Below are 21,613 nucleotides of genomic sequence, written 5' to 3' on the forward strand. Positions count from 1 at the left end.
TAACAGCCCACTCAGGCATGTGTTGTTCACTCAGGCATGTTTATCTCAGGCATGTGTTGTTCTCGCAAAGCATTTTCTGAGATCCTGGCTTTTTATTCAATCATAAACTTTGATAAAATATGAGTAGCTTCTAATTTCATTCCCAAATGTCCACTGGGACGTGTGTGTGTGTGTGTGTGTGTGTGTGTGTGTGTGTGTGTGTGTGTGTGTGTGTGTGTGTGTGTGTGTGTGTGTGTGTGTGTGTGTGTGTGTGTGTGTGTGGTAGCAACTGTGTTTTGTAATATATTCAAACATATAATGAATTAAGTTTTTATAATCCACCTTTCATCATCCATATATTGCACCGTAACTATCCCTAAAAGAGAAAGAACAGGCAAAAACTAAACCTCCCCAAATTCCTTTTTTAATTCCCAGATTCTTTATCTATTATGGTTATTTTTCTCTTGCATTTAGTTCTGTCAGTGTGAAGTCTTAGGGCAGGAAATCAAATGAAACATCTCATTTACCAGAATTATTCCTTGATCTTTCATTGAGCCATTTAAGCTAATTAAAAAGTGTTCGATAAATTGTGTGACAAAATCCCGAAAATATCAAAATATAAATTTAAGATATGTAAGTGTCCCTTACCTGGTCAATTTTAAGATAAGAAAAGATAAGATTTCTTCATTAGTCACATGTACATCGAAACACATTGTGAAATGCATCTTTGCGTAGAATGTGCTGGGGGCAGCCCATAAGTGTCGCCACGCTTCCAGCGCCAACATAGCATTCCCACGACATCCTAACCTGTACATGTTTGGAATGTAGGAGGAAACCGGAGCACCCGGAGGAAACCCACACAGACACGGGGAGAACGTACAAACTCCTTACAGCGACGGGAATTGAATCCGGGTCGCTGGCTACCATGCCTGCCCAAAATTCAGTCACCAGTGTAGAGATGCCACTGAACCCGGGACCTCATACATTGCAAAGCATGCGCTCTCCCACTGAGCTAATGTAATGTGTCCAATTTAATGTTTTAATTTAAAGTATTTTGATTGTTTAAATGAACGATGGATCCTGCTCTCTGATCCTAAATTCTTAATCACTGCAGCCAGCGTGTTCAAAACTTCTTGGTCAATCTGGGATCTAGCAATGAGGAGATTCATTCAGGCAGAGTTCAGGAAAGCAGTGGATGCTGATAAATAAATCCAGTTTTGTTATAATAACTCATTTTACAGTTTCTTTTGAAAAGCCTACCAAAATCTCTCTTCTTACTTCCTTATATCTACACATCCCTGCAAATCTAGTGACATCGGTGATTATTTGAGCCCGGTTGCTAAACCCACAGCCTGAACCACAATGCTCAAGGGAGCACATTCTACCTATTAACTGAGGGTTAACCTCAAAATTTCCAACAGGGTTGACTACTTACAACTTGTTAGGGTCTAAGATTCATAGCACGCTGATCTATCAGTTTCAAACATTGGAGATGGAATATGATTCTATTATCCTGACTAGCAGATAATTAAGAACATTAAGAATATTGATTGTGGGTTTTGCTCTGGATCATTCGTTACCCGAGAATCAATGTTTAATAAAATAACAAACAAAATTTATTTTTATTAATGTATAAAAGTACCAGTGGTAGAAAACTTTAAAAACATTATTTATACAGCACAGTAACAGCCCCTTCTGGCCCAACAAGTCCGCACTGCCCATTTTAAATCCATGTTAACCTACCCATACATCCTTAGAATGTGGGAGGAAGTCGGAGCACCCAGAGGAAACCCACGCAGACACGGGGAGAACATACAAACTCCTTACAGACAGTGATGGGAATCAAACCCCGATCGCTGGTGCTGTAATAGCGTCATGCTAACCACTATGCTACCATGCCACCCCTACCGTGCGTAGGCAGGCAAAATAAAATAAAGCAGTTTTCAAATTTGGCAAGTGCCATGAACTGTATTTGCAAATTATATAAATTCGTTATTGAACAAACAATAACTATTGCACCTGAAGTTAGAATAGACATGATGGCACGTTCCATCCGGTGCACACAAGCTAGCTGTCATCAACCTGGTGAGGTATGCACATTCTAGTTGACACTTCTCAGACATGTGGGAACTGATGTTATGGCAGGTCACACAAAAGAGATTCAATAGCACAGAAGAAGAAAATGATTCATTGTTAGGCTTCTGAAGATGGTGCTTTATCTCAGTATGATGGTGCTGGAGAAAGATGTGTCATTTATTTTCTTTTCAATTTTACATAATTTGCTCAATTCACAACTTTTATCTTGCATTTTTATCTCTTTAATGGCAAATCAGTTACTGCCAGAGGAGACTTGTATCAGAGTTGAACAGCAGAACGTATTGAATATCATGAAATCAAATGTACTGAAATGGTAGGGGTGGAGGTTGCCAAATACACTAGCCCTCAACAGTGGAGAGGATCAAGATGTGCAAGTAACCAGTCCTGCTGACTGCACTGGGCAGAATGCCATTTGCAGGCTGTCATCTCATTTTGTCATTTCTCAAGTGCTGTTGATTGACTGGATGTATCAGCAGAGTGCCATTGTCAAGGGCGCCTAACTCCAGTTAAAAATTATCTGCTGTGCTTTAAGCTAGCTAGCACCTCTTTAAAGAGGATGTGGATTGTGGATGGGGCATGCAGGAAGTGAAGTTGAACAAGGAAGCATTGAAGAATGGCACAATGTAGGAGAAAAGGAGATCCAAGGCTTTTGAATGCTGACTAGTGATCTTGTGGAAGGGCAAGGCAAGGGGATAGCTTGTATCTGCAGCAGGCCAGGAGGTCTTCCAGACATATCCTCAAAATACAGAGATAGCCATGGAGATCTCTATCAGGAGTCAAATCCCATGGACCAGCATACACTAAGACATTCAATCCCCTTTTACGAGTAGTCGTGGTCAGTGAATGGCATTTTCCAATGCCACATCCAACCAACATAATGCAGCCTCAAGCAGTGCTGATTTCACCACATCTCCATTTTTCAACTGCCAGCAATCTCTTATCAATAAGGGTTCATGTCTAAAACTCACAAGCTTCAGCACATCCTCAAACACTCAAGATAGCTGCATACCTAGGACTCACATTACACTGCTTGTACACACTGTCAACCATGAAGTCTACTTCACCCAAGCAGGTTGTACGAAGCTCACTAATGCACTCCCCCCTCTCTTTCAGAATAAGGCAACGCACAGCCTTGTTAGCAGGAGAGTACCAATAGGGGACAGACCTACCTGCACATCCTAATATTGTGATGACTTTTGCTAAAACTATGGCCAACTATAGACCTAAGTCCATTGAAGGTAGTACTTTCATACCTAATTCTTCTTACTTCTTTCTTTTACTCACAGCTGCGCATTGGTACTGTATAAGCATGCAGCAGTCCAACTATCTATTCTCCTATGGATCACAAGGATTTATGAGGCACCACTAAGGCCTAATTGCAGTGGTTCCTTTCACAGACAGATATCCCATCTGGGTAATTTTCCAGAACCTTGCTGTTGCCTCTCTGCCCGCCAGCCCGGTCAGCTGTTGTCCATGCTCAGATGCTGGAAACTTTCTCAGCGGAGATCTGCTTCCGATCACATTCAAAGGTCACCTGCCGTTTCTTCCACTAGAAAACAATAGATTTCATTCAGCCATAATTTCCACAAACCATATTGCAGCCACTGCACTGGAGCACTGGGACAGGCAAACATACTTTAAGAAAGCATAAATGACCGATTGACTTCTAGCTGCAATAGGTTGTGCATCTATCTATAAATCTGCTTTAAAATATTTATTTTCTAGTTGCTTTGATGTTTACATTGTGGCTAATTGGACACAGTGATGGTCAGTGAAGGTGAGAAGTATAGTGTGTACCTGTTGGTGAATCAGGAATTGCCAGTGATGATATTGGTATATAGATGACCTCCACAGGAAAGTGCAAATAGAAAGAGATTGTGTCCTACCTTTTTCTTCCTCCTCCCCTGTTCTTCCTCCTCCCCTGTTCTTCCTTCTCCCCTGTTCTTCCTCCTCCCCTGTTCCTCCTCCTCCCCTGTTCTTCCTCCTTCCCCGTTCTTCCTCCTCCCTGTTCTTCCTCCTCCCCATTCTTCCTCCTCCCCTGTTCTTCCTCCTTCCTCGTTCTTCCTCCTCCCCTGTTCCTCCTCCTCCCCTGTTCTTCCTCCTTCCCCGTTCTTCCTCCTCCCTGTTCTTCCTCCTCCCTGTTCTTCCTCCTCCCCGTTCTTCCTCCTCCCCTGTTCTTCCTCCTCCCCGTTTCTTCCTCCTCCCCTGTTCTTCCTCCTCCCCCGTTTCTTCCTCCTCCCCTGTTCTTCCTCCTCCCCTGTTCTTCCTCCTCCCTGTTCTTCCTCCTCCCCTGTTCTTCCTCCTCCCCTGTTCTTCCTCCTTCCCCGTTCTTCCTCCTCCCCTGTTCTTCCTCCTCCCCGTTTCTTCCTCCTCCCCTGTTCTTCCTCCTTCCCCGTTCTTCCTCCTCCCCCGTTCTTCCTCCTCCCCTGTTCTTCCTCCTCCATATTTTCCTGCCCATTCTCTTTCAGCAAAAAGGTCAAAAGTGCCCAAAGGTCACATGGATGTGGTGGGCCAAAGGATCTGTTTCTGTGCTGTACAACTCTATGGTTCTATGAACTTTCATTCTGCACAGTCCCACATGATGGACATTGGGTAGCATGTAGCAGATCACCACATATCTAGGGAACAATCCAGTCAATCAAAACATTCTTTTAGCAAGTCAACCATTTGTCTATCACATTTTGTATGGCAGCATGACTCTAACTGTGTGCATGCTTCAGACATATGTGTGAGTTGTCTAGTAGAATCATCAGCCATGTTGTCAGTGGCCATTGTTGTCATTCAGTAGCCATTCAATGGCAGCACAGATGACCCAATGGACTACCACAGAATAAAGATACCATGGCAATGATTTGTTGAAGTGCTGTACAATTTATTGACTATGGTTATACACCAACTCGATGCAATGAGGGTGGGATCACTTTTAGCTCAGTACGTAATGGAGTACCCACAAAACATGCAGTGCAGGATTGCCCACTGCATGTGGTACTTATGGGAAGAGAATGAATCATTTTAAATTTTGTTTTGGAGGCAACAAAGCTTATGCCTTTAATCCCATGATCTTTAAGCATGAGAGACACCTCCCTCACTGCGTGAACAAATGTTCAATAAGACAAGCACACCTCTGGCCTTAAAGAGACATTTCTTGTATTACTATACTAGCTGCAGAGGCACCTCCACTGTAACTTCAGTGAGGCTTTTCAATTTCTTTCTTTTTATTGATCCAGATTCAGACAGCAGCCAAGTTGTGTCCAGTGAAGCCATAGGCCACTTGCTTCCAAATTCCTATATTGACCATTTGAAAGCTCTCTGCATCCAGCTAGCTAAAGGGTTTGTGCATCCTACCCCACAGAGTTGTTCTTGTATAATCATACCATTCCATTTTTTTCTTTAAATATCTATGAGTCTAATGCTCACTGCATATTCCAGGATTTGTCTTCCAGTATGTTAAGTGAGCATCAGAATTTCAAATGAATTTGTCAGCATTGGTTTGAATGACAATGACTTACTTGCTAATAGAGACAATATAGTCAATGTGGTCAATTTTCACCCTGGGAACATATACTGGCCACACAATATTCCTCACCTGAATTTTTTGTATTTGCTTGATGTGGGTGATCCAGAGATGCCCAACACAGGAGCAGGAAATATCTGCCCCATTATTTTGATTTAAATAAAATTCCCTTGATATACATGCTAGAATATTGTTTGATAAATACCCTTCAAAACATTAGAACTGGCATTTGCAACTTCTCAAACATCTTTCTTAATTTGTTTATGAATTTAATACCTACAAGATCATGAGATATTTTTTCCTTTCAAACCCAATTTCTAGAATAAGCACTCCCAGGTCACGGTACTGCAGGGTCAATTTTGAACTTAACTGTGGTTTGTAGGATTGGATGGAGTCCAAGTCCACTATAAAATTCATGTGCTCATACTTTTACAAAGAGTACTCCAGGAAGGAGAGATTGGTTCAGATTTTAAGTGTAGGGACAATCTTTGGAAGAAAGGTTTGCAATTATATACTGTTTGATTGTTTCTCCAAAGCAGTCCAAACTATGACTTGCAGAACAAATTATTAACAGAGTACTTTCATCATGTTTGTAAATTCAGCAGCCAATTTTCACAATGCAAGTTCCCAATTAAAGCAATTGCTGAGCATTAGTTGAGAAAGGTATATTATCTTTGACATGAGGGAACTTGCTAAAATAATGCTCTGAGATCACTAACCACCAGAATATGTGGTACCACTTTATTTTAAATTTTAGCATGAGACTTAAACCTACAGACAAGGCATGGATCAAATCAATTAGCAAAGGCATATTAGAAATTGATTTTGCAGCTTATTGAATAACATTTTAACAGGATGCTAAGATATGGGAAATAAGAATATGTAAAATAAGAATATGTAAAATTTAAGTGCTTCAAAATGTGTACTGTAATTGGGGGCATTATTAGTTGCAATTTGCTCATCCTCAATGTACCACCATTGCAGAATTGACATTTAAGAACTTTTGAGGAGGATACATACCAACTAGAAGTAGCAACATTAATTTCTCATTTGAAAAAAAAAACATACTGCATATGAGCACTGAAAACGATCAAATAAAATGCATAAGTAATTTGGGGAAATGTCGAAGTATGATCAGGAAATTCTGGCTTGTGTGAAAAATGGAAAGCAGCAGGGGCAGCAGTTGGACTAACATAAGGCACACGGACCTTCAGCATAACAAAAACTAGGTGTAAGATGCAAGTTTATTGACTCGCACACAAGTTAGAGCAATAAATTTGACTTGCTCAAATGAGGAGTGAGGATATGTTTCTGGTAGTGTGTTATTTTACCCTTGTAACTTACAATTAAGACATATCTTAGTTATCTTAAATTGTACCTTGAAATTGTCGTTAGCAAGACCCTTCATCAATGTGAAAAAGTATTAACAGCAGACTTGGTCCCAGCAGAATATTACTAATTTCTATTTTGAGACCTAACAGAGGGGGATATACGTTACCTCCTGTCCTTCAATACAGGGCAGTAGCTGAACCAGTGTGAAGTGGCTTCAGTAATACAGCTCTTCTCTTTTATTATCAGTATTGCCATTAATTGGGCAAGATTATTGGAATGAGTCAATGGCGATCTAGAGTGAACAGATTGCTCGCTGAGAGGTGGATAGTTTTCCATTGTATGTTATGAAGTGTGTGAAGGTTAGAGAAATTCAGCTTTATACAAAAATGAAAATGTTACTACTGTTGAAAGTTGGATCACATAGTTTCTTTGCCAGAATTGTTAGAGCTAGCAACAATGGAGAAAATATAATGTAAATTGCCTGTGGGAATTGGAACAAATAGTACTGATTCCTGTGCTCCAGGAGCTGTCAAACTGATGCTGTTTAGAAACTGATTAATGGTCCCAAAAGCCCTTAATGAGAAATCAATTTTCTTTTAAAGGCTCTGCATAGTCATGCTTTGTGTTCAACAAGTTCTATTATTGCATTACATTGATCATTGTCAAAATTAATTGTGCATTGATGTACAGCGTCTGTTAAAATAAATCTGTTCAAATAGTCCTGAGGCTTATCAAGAGTGAAAGTAGGTGGGGAGTTGAATCTAATCATAGTGACTAATGTACACAATATATATGCCTCAATGTGAAATGTATATCTGTAGCCTATTTTAGCAATAAATCTAGATGATTTTTTGTTTCATATATTTCAATTTCAAGTAGAGTTTTTCAAAAACAAATTCTGTTAACTTTTAAGCTTGGCTTAAAGCTTTCATTGATTTGAATGTATCCCCATCAGCACAAGTAGACAGGGAGAAAAGGACTTGGCAGAGGATGGTAATTCCCATAGTTGGCATCAATTTCCATGGAAAAGAAAGTGTAGTAGCATGGACTCCAGGACTCAGCCTGGGGGTCTGTGATTTTCATGGCAATAGTTCTGTTCTGTACGCAGCCAAATAGGAAAGAAGGTTACTGTTTAACTTATTCCAGCTGTCTTCACTTCAACCAAACACTGCAGAAGATGCAGTGCAAAGCCACAAAATACCTAAGACATCTATTGATGTTGGTGCTTTGAGAAAGACTGAATAGGAAAGGAGTAGGAGGTAATGCTGATAAAGTTGGACGGAACAGGGTGGGAGGAGGGTGGAACATAAATCTAGTCCGATTGAATGGTCAATTTTTGTGCTGTAAATTCTACCAAATATAGATGAAGGAAGCTATTCAATTCATATCTCCAGGAAAAAAACTATTCTTCCCCATCACAAAATCTATCTCTTAATTGACCAAACATGACAGTCTGCTTCAAAAGTTGACCATTCCGAGTTCACTAAGCACAGTACAGAACATGAGTCTTAGCAACATTTTGGTCGTGCTGTTATCCATCAATGTTAGCCAAACTGATCCAGTACAGTTTTGACTCTACCCAACAACCTGGCCAATTGGTATCATTAGCCTCCTTCAATCATCAACGCAGTGTTGGAAGAACCCAGCAACAGTCTTGTGTTCAGGCATACTAATTGCAGGTTCACCCTCACCACTCAGCTCTGGACTTCATCACTGGCTTGATCCAGAACTGGTTGCAAGAACTAAATGCCAGGAGAGACAAGACCATACCCATTCTTAGTATCAAGGCAGCCAAGGGAAGCACCACTGAATCCCAGCAAAGCATTTCAAAATAAATGAAGAGGAAATGCTTCAGAAACTGGAGTCAGATCTGACTCACAGGTTGTCAGAGAACAACCACTGAATCATTAGGACATCGTTACCGGAGATGATCAGGGTAGTATCATTGAGCCATCTTCAGCTGCCTTATCAATAACTTTCTCTTCCTCCAATATATATTCAGAGATGTAAAATATCCAGTGCTCATGTCAATTTACATCTCCTCCAATGAAGTACATCCTGTCTAATTCCAGCAAGACCATTGTAACATCCTGACTTAGAATGATATCTGGCAGGTAACATTGTTATCCCATCTAGAACATAACAATACCCAATCATCTTTCCCTGGCTATTATGGGCCTCTAACTGTGGTTGGCATGAGATAGTATTTCTGAAGTTGAATACATACTGTCATTGCTGGATAACTTTTGAAATTTCCTACCTAAAAGTATTAGTCATCAAATCTTGGCATTATAAATGCAGCAGTTCAAGGCATTGCCACCTTCTCCAGGTAACTAGTATACCTGACCAGCATTTCTTTCATCTCCTGGACTTCCTGCTAAATGTTCCATATTTTATCTTTTTGGTCTTCATCGTATAATCAGAGTTTAATTCAAAGTTATGGAGCTATCCTTTCATATTATTTGATATTTTGCACAATTTTATATAATGCTCTTTCACATGGACTATAAGTTCTCAATGTTTGAAAAAGCATGTTAAAGTTGGGATCTTGGGAGTAGTATTTGGTCAGACACTCAGTTGGGGCCAGCTAGACTCAACTCTGGGGTTTGGATATAGGAGTTGACCTGAGGACCAGCTATTATAGGGACTCACCAATTATAAGCTGAAAACTTCTTCTATATGGATGACTATAGATGCCTTGAACTGTATGCTAAACCCTGCTTTAGTGGAGATTGCCTACACCATTCACGACCTTTATAGACTTACACAGATTTTGGGCAAGTGATGTTAAAACATGCATTGTACCCACTGAAGCTGTGCATGCCTGAAGCACCCCAGGGACTGGAACAAATTTCCAGAGACAATGACCCTCATGCTACACATTCAGATCTGTTTGCCAATCATATTTTTGATCAGATCCCTGCCTGCCATACCTTTTCACAAGTGGAAGTCCAGGTGAGCTGAAGACCTGCGCCTGACTGGTGTCCAGTGAGGTGGAATGGCCTCCTGGCGGCAACTTGACCTCTGGCAGTGTATTCTACTGCTCTGCCCCCAGAATGCTGCACCATAAAGATATTTTAATTGTTTTTAAGTATGTTGAACAGCTGAAGACATTTAAAAGACTATTCAAATAGGTTGATATAATTTGAAATGTTATTTAAAAACTTAAATGCATTCAATCAATCAACTGCCAGTTAAATACTAAGAAATAATTTAAAATATAAAAATCAAGTGAAATAAGTAAAGTACTTTTTCCACTGAGCCAATGTCACATGTGAATGAGTTATTGTTGTAGGTCAGACATGGTTGGCATAAAGCCGAAGCTGAATGTGAAGTGCACCCGGCCCTTTCCTCTGCAAAACCACTGCTCCACTGCACCTGACTTTCAGCATATTTCAGGCTTCCACCTCAAGCTGCAGGGACATAGATGACTTGCACGTGCTGGGTGTGAGCAGGAGATGGCCAATCATTCCCTTCAGAACCGCTGTGCAATCAGGCCGACGTAGAACCAGAAAAGTTGCCAGTGAATGTGACTAAAGGATAGATGGGAGGTCACCAGCAGCAAATTTCAATGCATGATGCTCGCTGCAGAAATAGATTAATTGTGTTTCACAATTTGTAATGCTTAGGAGAAGACTTTTATTTTGATCATTAATATTTGTAACTCTAACCAGCTGGAAAGAAGGTGAAAGCAGGAACATGATCACATCAAAACAACTCATTAAATGAATGACATTGATGTTTTGAGGGCACGTGATATCACATAGCCATAGTAACGTACATTGGTTGTTTTAGTGCTTTATATAAGAAACAGGAAGAAAATTTTATGGACGGCCCATCTGTAAGACAAAAGCTATTCAATTCTACTCCTGGCTTAAATTAAACCACGCTGAATTCAATATTTGCCTTGAAGCTCTTCAAATATTAATATGACATGCTTGCCTAGAAATTGGATTTCACCCTCTTTTGAACACTGAACGTGATCTGCGCAGGGTCTAGTGTAAACACCCAACTGAATCACCACAAAGTTCATGAAATGGACAAAAGCATGTTAAAAGCAGTGCAGAGTCAAATGCTAAAGTGGGACTGTAAGTAAATCTGTGATCTATGTAAGTACTCTTATGGTAGTCACTGAGGTTACATGAGTAGGTTTATTTATTTACATTGTTCCTGAGAATTCTTGAATGTATCTCTGTGAAAGCAGCTAATAAAATTGTCCGTAAAAATGCTTATTTTATTTTACTGCAGAATAAAAGTGGATTTCTCTTTGCAACAGATCTCGACTGTGCTTACTGGTAAAAAAAGAATTCATAGGTGGTGTCAGCAGTGACGAATGTGATCCTTTAAAACAACTTTTACTTTGTTTTAGTGAATAAGTTATGGCAGCTTGTATTGTTTGAAAGCTATTGGAAAATTTGACTGTGTGCGTGATGACTTCAGGACAAGCTCTATTGACAACACAAGCTCTTGAAATCCATATTGGAAGTGGTGTGGAAAAGTGGAAGGTATTCAAGTTAGCTTGACAGAATTGTGCTGTAGTGATGGATCTGGAGCAGAAGGCTAAACAAATCCAGGTAGCAACACTTCTTACTGTGACAGGGGTCGCACCTGGACAGACTGGGCTGGAAAGGGGATAGATACAAATTTGTACTTGGGTTGAGGAAATTGAGTACCACCAATCGCAAATTAACATTCCCAATGAGAGGTATAAATTTCACAGAAAAAGGGCAAGACAATTGTATGATCAATTCAGAAGTGCCGTGTAAACCCACCTGCGCTGTGAATTTCGCACAATTAAGCCAGTAGAAATACTCAGAGACAGACGTGTTTAGAATTGAAAGCCCATGGGTGCATGAAAGATTGCTTTGAGAAATTGATTTGACCTTGGAGAAAACGGATGAGATTTTTCATGAGGCAGAAAGCATGGAGTTCGACTTATTAGTAATTATTGAGCTGACAGGACAGAATGTATGTGCAGAACGCAAGCCCAAGAAATTCTCTAGGGGTGACAGTTAAAAGTTGCTGAGGCTAAAGAAATTGCAAGGACACGTGTGTTGAAAACGTGGGAGGAACTATCAAGTCCACAGGAGAGAATTGAGTGCTGCTTTTGGTAACATTTGTAACATTTAGGAAGAAGTCATTTTCCAAATTGAATCTGCCACCAGTACTACCCAAGGCAAGTGCATTAAAGATCCTGATACCTGGCCATATATAAAAATGTTTTTCTTTACATCTTTCTTGGTTTTTTGCCAATCACCTTTATTCTATGCTCTCTGGTTCTCAACCCTTCTGTCAATGGGAAAAGTTTCTCTCTATCTACTCTCTCTTTACCTTTTGTGATTTTAAATACTTCTAGCAGATCTCCTTGCAACCTCCTCTGACCTAAGGAGAGCAACCCTAGCTTGTTTAGTGTACATACATAACTAACGTTTTTCGTTATGGAATTTTTTTTAGAAAATTTCTTCTGCAAGTTTTATAAAGATTTTGCCATCTTATGGGTATTCTATTGATATTGGGATCAAAACTATCAGGATTCATTTTTGAGCTCCTTTGTGAATTCTTTATATAAGAGGAAGTGTATCAAGCTTTGCGCAACCTTGTAATGTCCCAGTGTGCCTTGCAAAATGAAGTACTTGCTGAAATGTAGTCACTGTGTTATCATAGTGGAATGTCTGGAATATTTTTTCTGCACAGCATGCTCTCACAAACAGAAATGTGTTGGTAATGAGACAATCTGTTTTAATATTGAAAGCAAAAATTGCAGTTGCTGGTAATCTGAAATAAAAACAGAGAATGTTGGAGATACTCTATTGGTGAGGCAACATCTATGGGGAGAGGAATAGAGTTAATGTTTCAGGTTAAAGAAGTTTCAGGAAAACTGGTGAGGTGAGAAAATAAGTGTATTTTAAGTAGCAGAGTCAAGGAGGAGTAGAGAGACCAAAGAGAAAGTTTATGTTCGGGTGGGGACCAAGATTGTCCAGGTGATACAAATATTGCTGGTGCCATTTAATAGGGGGTGATGAATGTTTGATAATCATACCTGGTCTGTCTGGAGGAGCACAAATAGAGGAAGAGGAATAAGGGCAATAGAGAGCCAAGAAGCTATGCTGGAACTTGAAGATACAGAACACAGTCATTGCTGGAAATCTGAAATAAAAGAGAATGCTTGAAGTACTCAGCAGGTCAGGTAGCTTGTGTGGAGAGAGAAAAACTGAATTAATGTTATGCATGGATGAGCTTCTATTAGAACTGGCCAATTCCAGATGCTAAGTGGGGTGAACTGTACTTGGAGTGTGTTGCAGGAAGAATAGTTATCAGAATCCCAAAATGTAGGTTAGAAGTTTTTAGTAAGCAGAACACAGAATGGCTTTGCAGCTCTGCTGTTAAGGGAGGGAGAAAGCAGGGAAAGTGGTCCTTTTATTTCTTATTTGTTTTCAGAAAAAGTACTAATCAGACGAACAATGTTTATTCTTTAAGAATAAGCTCCCTTGCAGATTTTATCTAATATATGATCTATGGCTGCTCTTCATTTGCTAGCAGCTGACTCAACATCTATTATTTCACCTAATCAGGGTCCTGGAGACTAGGTGATGACATTGTCACACGTGCCCTTGTAGTGCTGGATCAGATCTATGTGGGTCACTGGCAAAATGCTATGAGGCTCCTCTTGTTTTTGGCAAATATTGAATCAGCTGATGGGCACAGGTACAATCACAAAACTTCAAGAAAAGAACTGAGTTGGATGGGAATGGCAGTCATTGTTCTGTGTGTGTGTGTTTAAATTAACACCCTCATCCCCAGCAGCTGGAATACTCAAAAGGAAAAAAAGATGTTTCAGTCAATTTTTAAAGCAGTACATGATTTTAGTTCACACTGTACACCATGGATATACTATCTCCATTAATGTATCTTAAAATATTTCCATTTCCTGCAATTATTTTACTTGCTGTGCTGGTATCTCCTGTCTCATTATTAATAGTGTGACATTAAACAGATAGTATCAGTTTTGATTTAAGTTTTATTGGATTAAAGTTGCCTTGGCTAAACATTCCCAAATTTAACTTTGAACTTTAATTGTGGTTGCCTCCAGCTTTAAGTACAGCATAAATTTACAGCCCATTATTTTTTGGCCTAACATTTGACCTGCAGGAAAATAAATATCGTAGAGAGGACAGTCATTTTGCACAGCTCACATGGAAACAATCTTTTACTGTGGCTTTTCCTAAGCATATGTCCTTCAGATTTCTCACAATGAATGTTCTCTGGTGTTTCATTGGTGGCCACCAAGAGAAACAGCACTAAACTGAGGTTAATTCATTCATTCTCATTCAATAAGATCTCATGAAAAAGATATCCTATTGTGGAAAGCTGTCCATTTAACCAATAGTCCCATTTTCTTGTGCTTTCTGTTAATAATCTACCTTCACCTTTGAAGTCTTAGAGCTGATGACGAAATCTTAGAAAAGCCATTATTGCCAGTTGTTAAACTATGATTCTGAATGCAACCAATATCATCTTCTACTGTGTCCAACGATAATGCAGTCAACATTTATATTATCCTCCCAATGAGATAGCTAGCTCCATAAGCCTTTATAATGGGTTAAGCTGGTGCTGGATTTGGCACCAGCACCTATTCAGTTTCCACACATATATCTGTGAACAGGCCAAAAAGGTGTTTGAAATGGTATTGGGGTGGTTTACTTTCAGAAATCTGCACGAAGAGTGGATCTGACAGTTGCTGATGGGATCATGCTTGATTTAGCATAGCTGTAGACACTGTGCTGCACACCAGTCACAGAAGGGCATCAGTTCTTAAAGGTACATTCTCCATGTCAACCAGACAGCAGAAGTGCACAATTATAACTGCAACTGAGAAGACTGAGGCTACAGTAGAGAGGGATAGAACCAGAGGAATTTTGTTACACTCAGAGGAATTTGGAAGTATTCGTAAATGAGACATTTGTCAGAAGATAGATTGGAAGATCAGGAGACCTACCAAGGATCCCAGTAGAAGAGCTTCTGATGAGGGGGCTGGAGCAGTCTCAACCGAGATTGAACATCTCTGTTCAAGTTCAAGTTTATTGTCATAGGCATACGTACACAGGGTAAAAATGCCATGACTATCAGCCTTTTGCAGAGGCAGCACAGTACACCACAAACATGGCAAACATAAGTTAACATAAACTTAAATTAGCATAACATGCACCACAGAGCAATGCTGAACATAATTTCATGGCCTCACAAGATGTATCAAGAACACCAATTTAAATGCTGTTCTTCTATGTCATTCTTACTGAACCACACACAAAAGCTATTACTTGTACAAGCTCTACACACCCCATCCTCTCCTACATCATTGCCTGGCCTCACTCCACATTTTATTCACTGCACCATCCACATGGAACTCCAGCCTTCAAATGGACATCAGCATCCTTCATTTCTTCCTTTTACACTAAGATTAACAACATTTAGCCATCTGCATGGAAGGGGAATCCCTAATGGAAAAGTCCAACTGTGAACAATGTACAGAGGGGCAACTGAGCCCAAAACAATCACCTTTGCACATGCCACATACAATCTGCCAGGTACACCCATTAACAATATTTCACATAACTTGATCAAAAGTAGGCACCATTATAACAATCTGTGCTACTGTCTCACCCATAAAGCTTTGGCTGCAGCTTTCAAGAACAATTTTCTTTTGTCCTTGCAGACTGTGGGGGTAGACCACACCTATTCCACTCCTCGCAACACCAGCACAGAGCAAGGGAAGCAGGAGGGGTGGGAGGAACAGGACGGGATCACCGCAGGAGGGAATACTGGAGGGAAAGGAGATGGGTGATGATCGTTGCATCTGACAAGTAAGTGGTGCTGAGGTAAAAGGTCTGCCATGAACTTATTGAATGGTGGAGCAGATTTGAAAGGTTGAATGGCAGATTCCTGCTTCTATCTATCTTGTCCTGTTCATATGACATCCCAAAGCATTACATTAGATAGAGACATTGTCTAGGATAAGCAGATTACATTGGAGTCATAGAATTATACAGCATTGGAACAGGCCTTTTAGCCTGCCGTATCCTTGCTGACCGTTAAGCACCCATCCATACTAATTCATTTATCAGCTTTTGGCCTAAAGCTTCTATGCTTTGGTAATTCAAGTGCTCAACCAGACACTTTTTAAATGTTGTGAGAGTGCCTGCCTCCACCACCTTCTCATGCAGTGTGTTCCAAGTTGGAACCAACCTTTGAGATCTTTTTTTCCCTTGGATCCCCTCTAACCTTCTTACTCCCCACCCTCTGGTTTTGGACTTCTCCATCATGGGGTTTTCTCTATCCACTCTATCTATGATCTTCAAACTTATGTATTCAAGTTTCCTGGTGGATGGAGGAAGGCAGGCAATGGAATTCATTGAAACTTCTCCATCAGAACAATCGGCAAGTTTAGCATGAACAGGGATCAAACGTGAAATAGGCCTGATCCATATTGGATGTGTGCTAAAGAGAAGTCGACCCAGCAGCAGTGGGATGCAGTCTAGCACTCGGCCTGGGGATTCTAGTGGTGAGACACACCAGAGAGGAGGTCTGCTCCAGTGAACTCCAAGATGGGCAACATTTGGGATGCTTTCATGACAAAGATGCACACTGAGAACTTTGTCAAGCTGCCTGGCCACATAGCCTAACAAACAAGGAACATGGAGGAACGACCTTTTTGAACAGGTGAAAGCTACAGTGGTGACCTAGATAGAGACCATACAAAGTCTTTTTGTCTCTCTGCAGTTTCATGTTGAGTCAGCTGGAGCTCCAATCTCCACCACATAAGAGAGCTTGAATGCCACCAGGAAGTGGTTTGATGTCCTCACTGAACATCGAGATGCTGTGCCTGAGCAGATTGCTGCTCTTATTGTGTAGCAAATTGCCGTCCATGGACAGTTCATGCTGTCAGTGTAGAATCCCAGATTTTCATTGTCTGAATAAACTACCAAACTATGATGCCACGTTGTTTTGAACTGCCACTGAGAACGCTTCTGTTGATAGTCTTAATCTGGACCTGGAGGGTCTCAAAATGGGACCTTTCTTTTGACGACTTAACTCTTGGCTGTTCTCAGCTGAGAAGTGTATAATGAACAGTAGCCATTGCAATGGAAGCTTTGGTTATGTAGCGTTGGACTTTGCTACCACTGCAGAGTGTAGCTTTATCAGTCACTTGTGGTGAACCAAATTCTCTATCATTCTCAGATGCTTTTTCTCTCAATACAGTAGTCTAATATGCAACTTCTAATGTCAGGCATTGTTTTATTCTGACTGAATTTGTACATCTCCCAGTTCACGAACAAGACTATCAGGCAAAGCATGATCCAAAAGGCAGGAGAATTGCAATGGAAAGCTTAGTCCAATAAAACAGCGCACTCACTAATTGTCCCACCTTACTTCTGGCTTTTTGACCCAAACAGAAAGCTTTTGGCTATTTATAACAGTTTTGGAATAAAGTAATCTTACAGTTTCTGTACAACATCTTTAAACAAGTCATCAAAATGGAGACTCAGTCTCCATTTTTCTACAGTAACTCATCATATTGTATGGACTCTCACAGTATCAGTTTCCACTTCAAACTCCAGGATACTTTAAAATTTTAAGAACATGTCCATTCATTCTCGTCGTCAGTACCAGCAAATTCTGGAAACAAACATCACACCGTCTGTAAAAAAGCTGAAGATGAAAAGAGGATGGCTTCTACAACAAGACAATGATCCTAAACACACCTCAAAATCCAAAATGGACTACCTCAAGAGGCACAAACTGAAGGTTTTGCCATGGTGTCATCAATATGCAGGCTGAATATTTCTCAGGCTCATTCATACATGCTAAGACATGTTCAGTTGGGGAAGTCTTGTTGGCCCAATCCTATGTTGTAGTGACATATTTAAAGCCAGTTCACTGGTACATGAATGCGGTTGTCCCTGTGGATTGATGTCTTCTTGATGGACAAATTGGATTTCTATGTGAGCTGCCATGGGAAAATACAGCTAAAGTTTGGTTTTGGTGGTATAGACTGTTGTAAAACATGTCAAATGTGTGTCATCAGTATCCTTTAACAATCCTGAAGGAAAACCATTCTTACCATCAATCTGTAATGTCTTCAAAAATGTGTTGAGACATAAGGGTTTATTTACCAAAAAAAAGTGTTTGTGTGTGTATATATATATATATATATATATATACAAACATATTTTTAAAAAAATTTTAAAAAAACAAGAGACTGCAGTTGTCATTAGGTAAACAATGAAATGCCAGCATCAGCATTTATCCTAGAGAGAGAGAGAGAGAGAGAGAGAGAGAGGCTTTAATTGGGTAGACTGAATGTCTGTGACAGTGCTACATTGCCGTAAAGCAGGCACAGAACCTAACTCTCCTATCCAACAGGGTCACAATGTGAACACAAACGTGGATACAGAGACAACAGCAGTGTCATGCTTAAATAGATAATGCAGTGTTAATTTTCTTATACTGCAGGCATTTTCATTAGTAAGAAAATTTAAAAAAAACAAGAGACTGCATTTGTCATTAGGTAAACAATGAAATGCCAGCATCAGCATTTATCCTACTGTGAGGATAATAATGTATACATGGATGAGCAAGGTTGTGACTAAAGCTACTGTATACTAGTTATGCTAAGCCTATTTTTCAGCATAATCAGCAATTGGTCATCATTGTGTTCATGAAATGAAAGTAATTATAAGTGTCAAGGATATTTTGCACACTGAATTAATATTGTGTTGGCTATCATGGTTAACCCAGTAAACTAATTAAATTTCTCCCAATATTATCATCAAATGTTCAATAATATGATTATGAAATCACTGGAAGCTACCTTCTGCCATTCCCGATGAGCTGTTTACACCAGGGGTCAACTTTGTTCCAGTTCAAACAGCTCTCCTTGTGTGCATTACTTCCTGTCAACTTTTTGTCAGGGAATGAAACTTGAATAGCCACAATCCATAAGGACTACCTTTGTAAGTTCTTGCAGGCCTTCAAATCCCACAACGACAGCTGAACTCCTGCCCCACAAGCTAGTTGCCAGTTCAGTCTTTGGGATGCTCATTCTACCAAGTTTATGATGCTGCCTCTGTAATTACTGGTGGTGGGGAAGAGAGTAACCACTAGCTTAGTGGTTAGAATACAGCTCCCAAACTATGTAACTTCTAATTTAACTTGGGGGGAAAAAAAAATGAGCTAATGATTCACAGTGAGCATAAAGGATCAATGGATATCTTTACTTGACATTAACTTTACCTACCTGATACAGATAATTTCAATTTACTTTCCCTGAACTTGGGTCAGAGGCAGTCCTTTAGCCTGCAGCAATTCTGCATAATATTGAGGCAAATTCAGCTCGGGCCAGTACCTGGACCAAAATGCATAACACAGTGGTATCCCAGCAAAATGGCAGTGCATCAGTGGAACACAAATCAGCTTTTGCCTCTCAGAGATGGCCTGATAACTGTTCAGAATTGTTCCACATCCTTTATCTGCATCAAACCAGTGAGCTCGGGCCATCTGTCTGGGGTCCAGATTCTACTCTGACCATGCTGTCTGAAATTTTAATTAGTTCTGACCACGAGCAACTGAATGAAACACTTGTACCACATTCTCCATCCATCTGCTCATCTATCTCATAATAAGATCCTAAAATATATGTTGGGACCCTGATTTGCATACTCAGGCATTCCAATGAATGTATCAGGCAGCTAGACTGCAACCTACATCAACTGCTTCCTATTTGATAACCATTGGACTTCCAGAGAACATTCTACACGGAAGGTCAACATCTGAATTTTGCCCTCCAACCTCTCTTTACTGCACTGAAAAGGAGGCAAAGCAAGATCAAACTTCTCTCCTAGCAGTATTTTGATATTGTAACTACACAAAACCACAAAATAATTATTGGCTGTGCGCTTTTAAGTAATCTGGAGAAGGGTTCGGATTAAACATCTCCAAAAGGAATTGAAATTGATCTTCAGTTGCAGGTGCTAAATCAGCATAAAGTATTGGCTGCCCTTTGTACTCCCCTTCTGATCTTGAGCTCCATCGGCTTCACTTCCCTCTAATATACAGAGTAAGCTGCTTTGTGATGTAAATCAACATACAATGCTGATTTTACCGAAACACTGCCATTGAAGTTAATGAAGCCAAGTTTATGAAGCAGTATTGTGAACAGCTGTTTCTATTTTGCACATTTGGTCCATGTGACCAGGGTTAAATCTCTGCCCCTGACTCTCAAGATTCATTATAGACTGCTGTGTGCATCAAGGGGTTAGCTTTTGTTGTCAGTTTACCACAAATTACTGCATGGAAGGAAGAAATGGATGAAGAAGGCAGGAGGAGACAATCTAAACAATCAGTTTCTGGCTGTCTTATTGGTGACCATTTCATCTGACTGAAATAATAATAAATACAATCCTAATTCTCCAGTCACACACAGTCTCACATTGTACCTCCACTCTGATGGGGACCATCACAGTGTCCCTTTGACCACAGTGCATTAATAAAAGCCAATGCATATAAAAATTACAAACCAAATTAAGAAACAAAGCATACCAAATTATATTAGGAAAAATCAACTTATCGTTGCCCATTTGCTCTGTACCTTTGCTGTCTGACTAGTAGCACTCTTACACAGTACTATTCCAACAACAGCAATTTTATGGTGTTGACTTCCAGCGGAGGAGACTGCAGGAGGCCTTGAGGTCAACTTTGGACCGTACCTCCTTGACATAGCAACAGCAAAGGCTGTCTAGGTAATAGACAGCAGCAAGGGCACTGGCTAAGTGGCAGTGGTGAGACCAGCTGGGCATTGTGCTGGGAGAGGGATTGCTGAGGCATTCTGCTGGCTTCTTGGGACAGTAGTGTCCACAACCTTGACAGAATGGCAGAAATCTAAGCTTCCACTGCAGTGCTCAAACTTGGGTATTTCCGCTTTTGCAACACTGGAAGTTGAGACTTCACCTGTTAGACAAAGCAATATCTTAGTTCCATGCTGAGAAAGATAGCTTTAGGCTCTGTACAGAGGACAGTTCACAGTTGGTACTGAGCTCATTCATGCTCTCTGTTATTGCACCCTGGTTGTCTGACAGGTCTGTCGGTGCACCAGGCATTTTATGCCCCTATCCATCAGGTGATTGTTCCATTAAAGTAAAAACAGGAAATACTGGATACACTCAACAAGGCAGGCAGCATCACTGGAAAGAGAAATAGAGTAAGCGATAACTCTGATTCGCTTTCCACTGATGTTGCCTGAGCCACTGGGTGTTTCCAACATTTTTTGTTTTTACGTCAGATTTCCAGCATCTGTATGTAGATTTCATGCTCCATTGAAGTGTTCATCTGTGGCATGAGAGAGGGAAAGGAGAGTAATGTCACCTGGCGAGCTGACTTTACTACCCTTTCCCTCTATCCTGAATGCAGGCCAGTCATGTTCTGTAACTCGTCATGATTAGAAGGTTGGTGCTTTACCCTTGCTTATGAGCTAACCACAGTGTCAGCACATGAGTCACAAGTGTTAAATCAAGTGACGATATGTCTGCATCTTCACTCTTTACTCTGTCTTCCAACACTCCCTGACCGGGTTGCACTTAGCTATTTGATAGAAAAAGAATACAAGAGTAGGGTGATAGTGAGAAGGTCAGGTGGGGG

Source organism: Pristis pectinata, chromosome 6 (genome assembly GCF_009764475.1).
Source record: "Pristis pectinata isolate sPriPec2 chromosome 6, sPriPec2.1.pri, whole genome shotgun sequence".
Lineage (NCBI taxonomy): Eukaryota > Metazoa > Chordata > Chondrichthyes > Rhinopristiformes > Pristidae > Pristis > Pristis pectinata.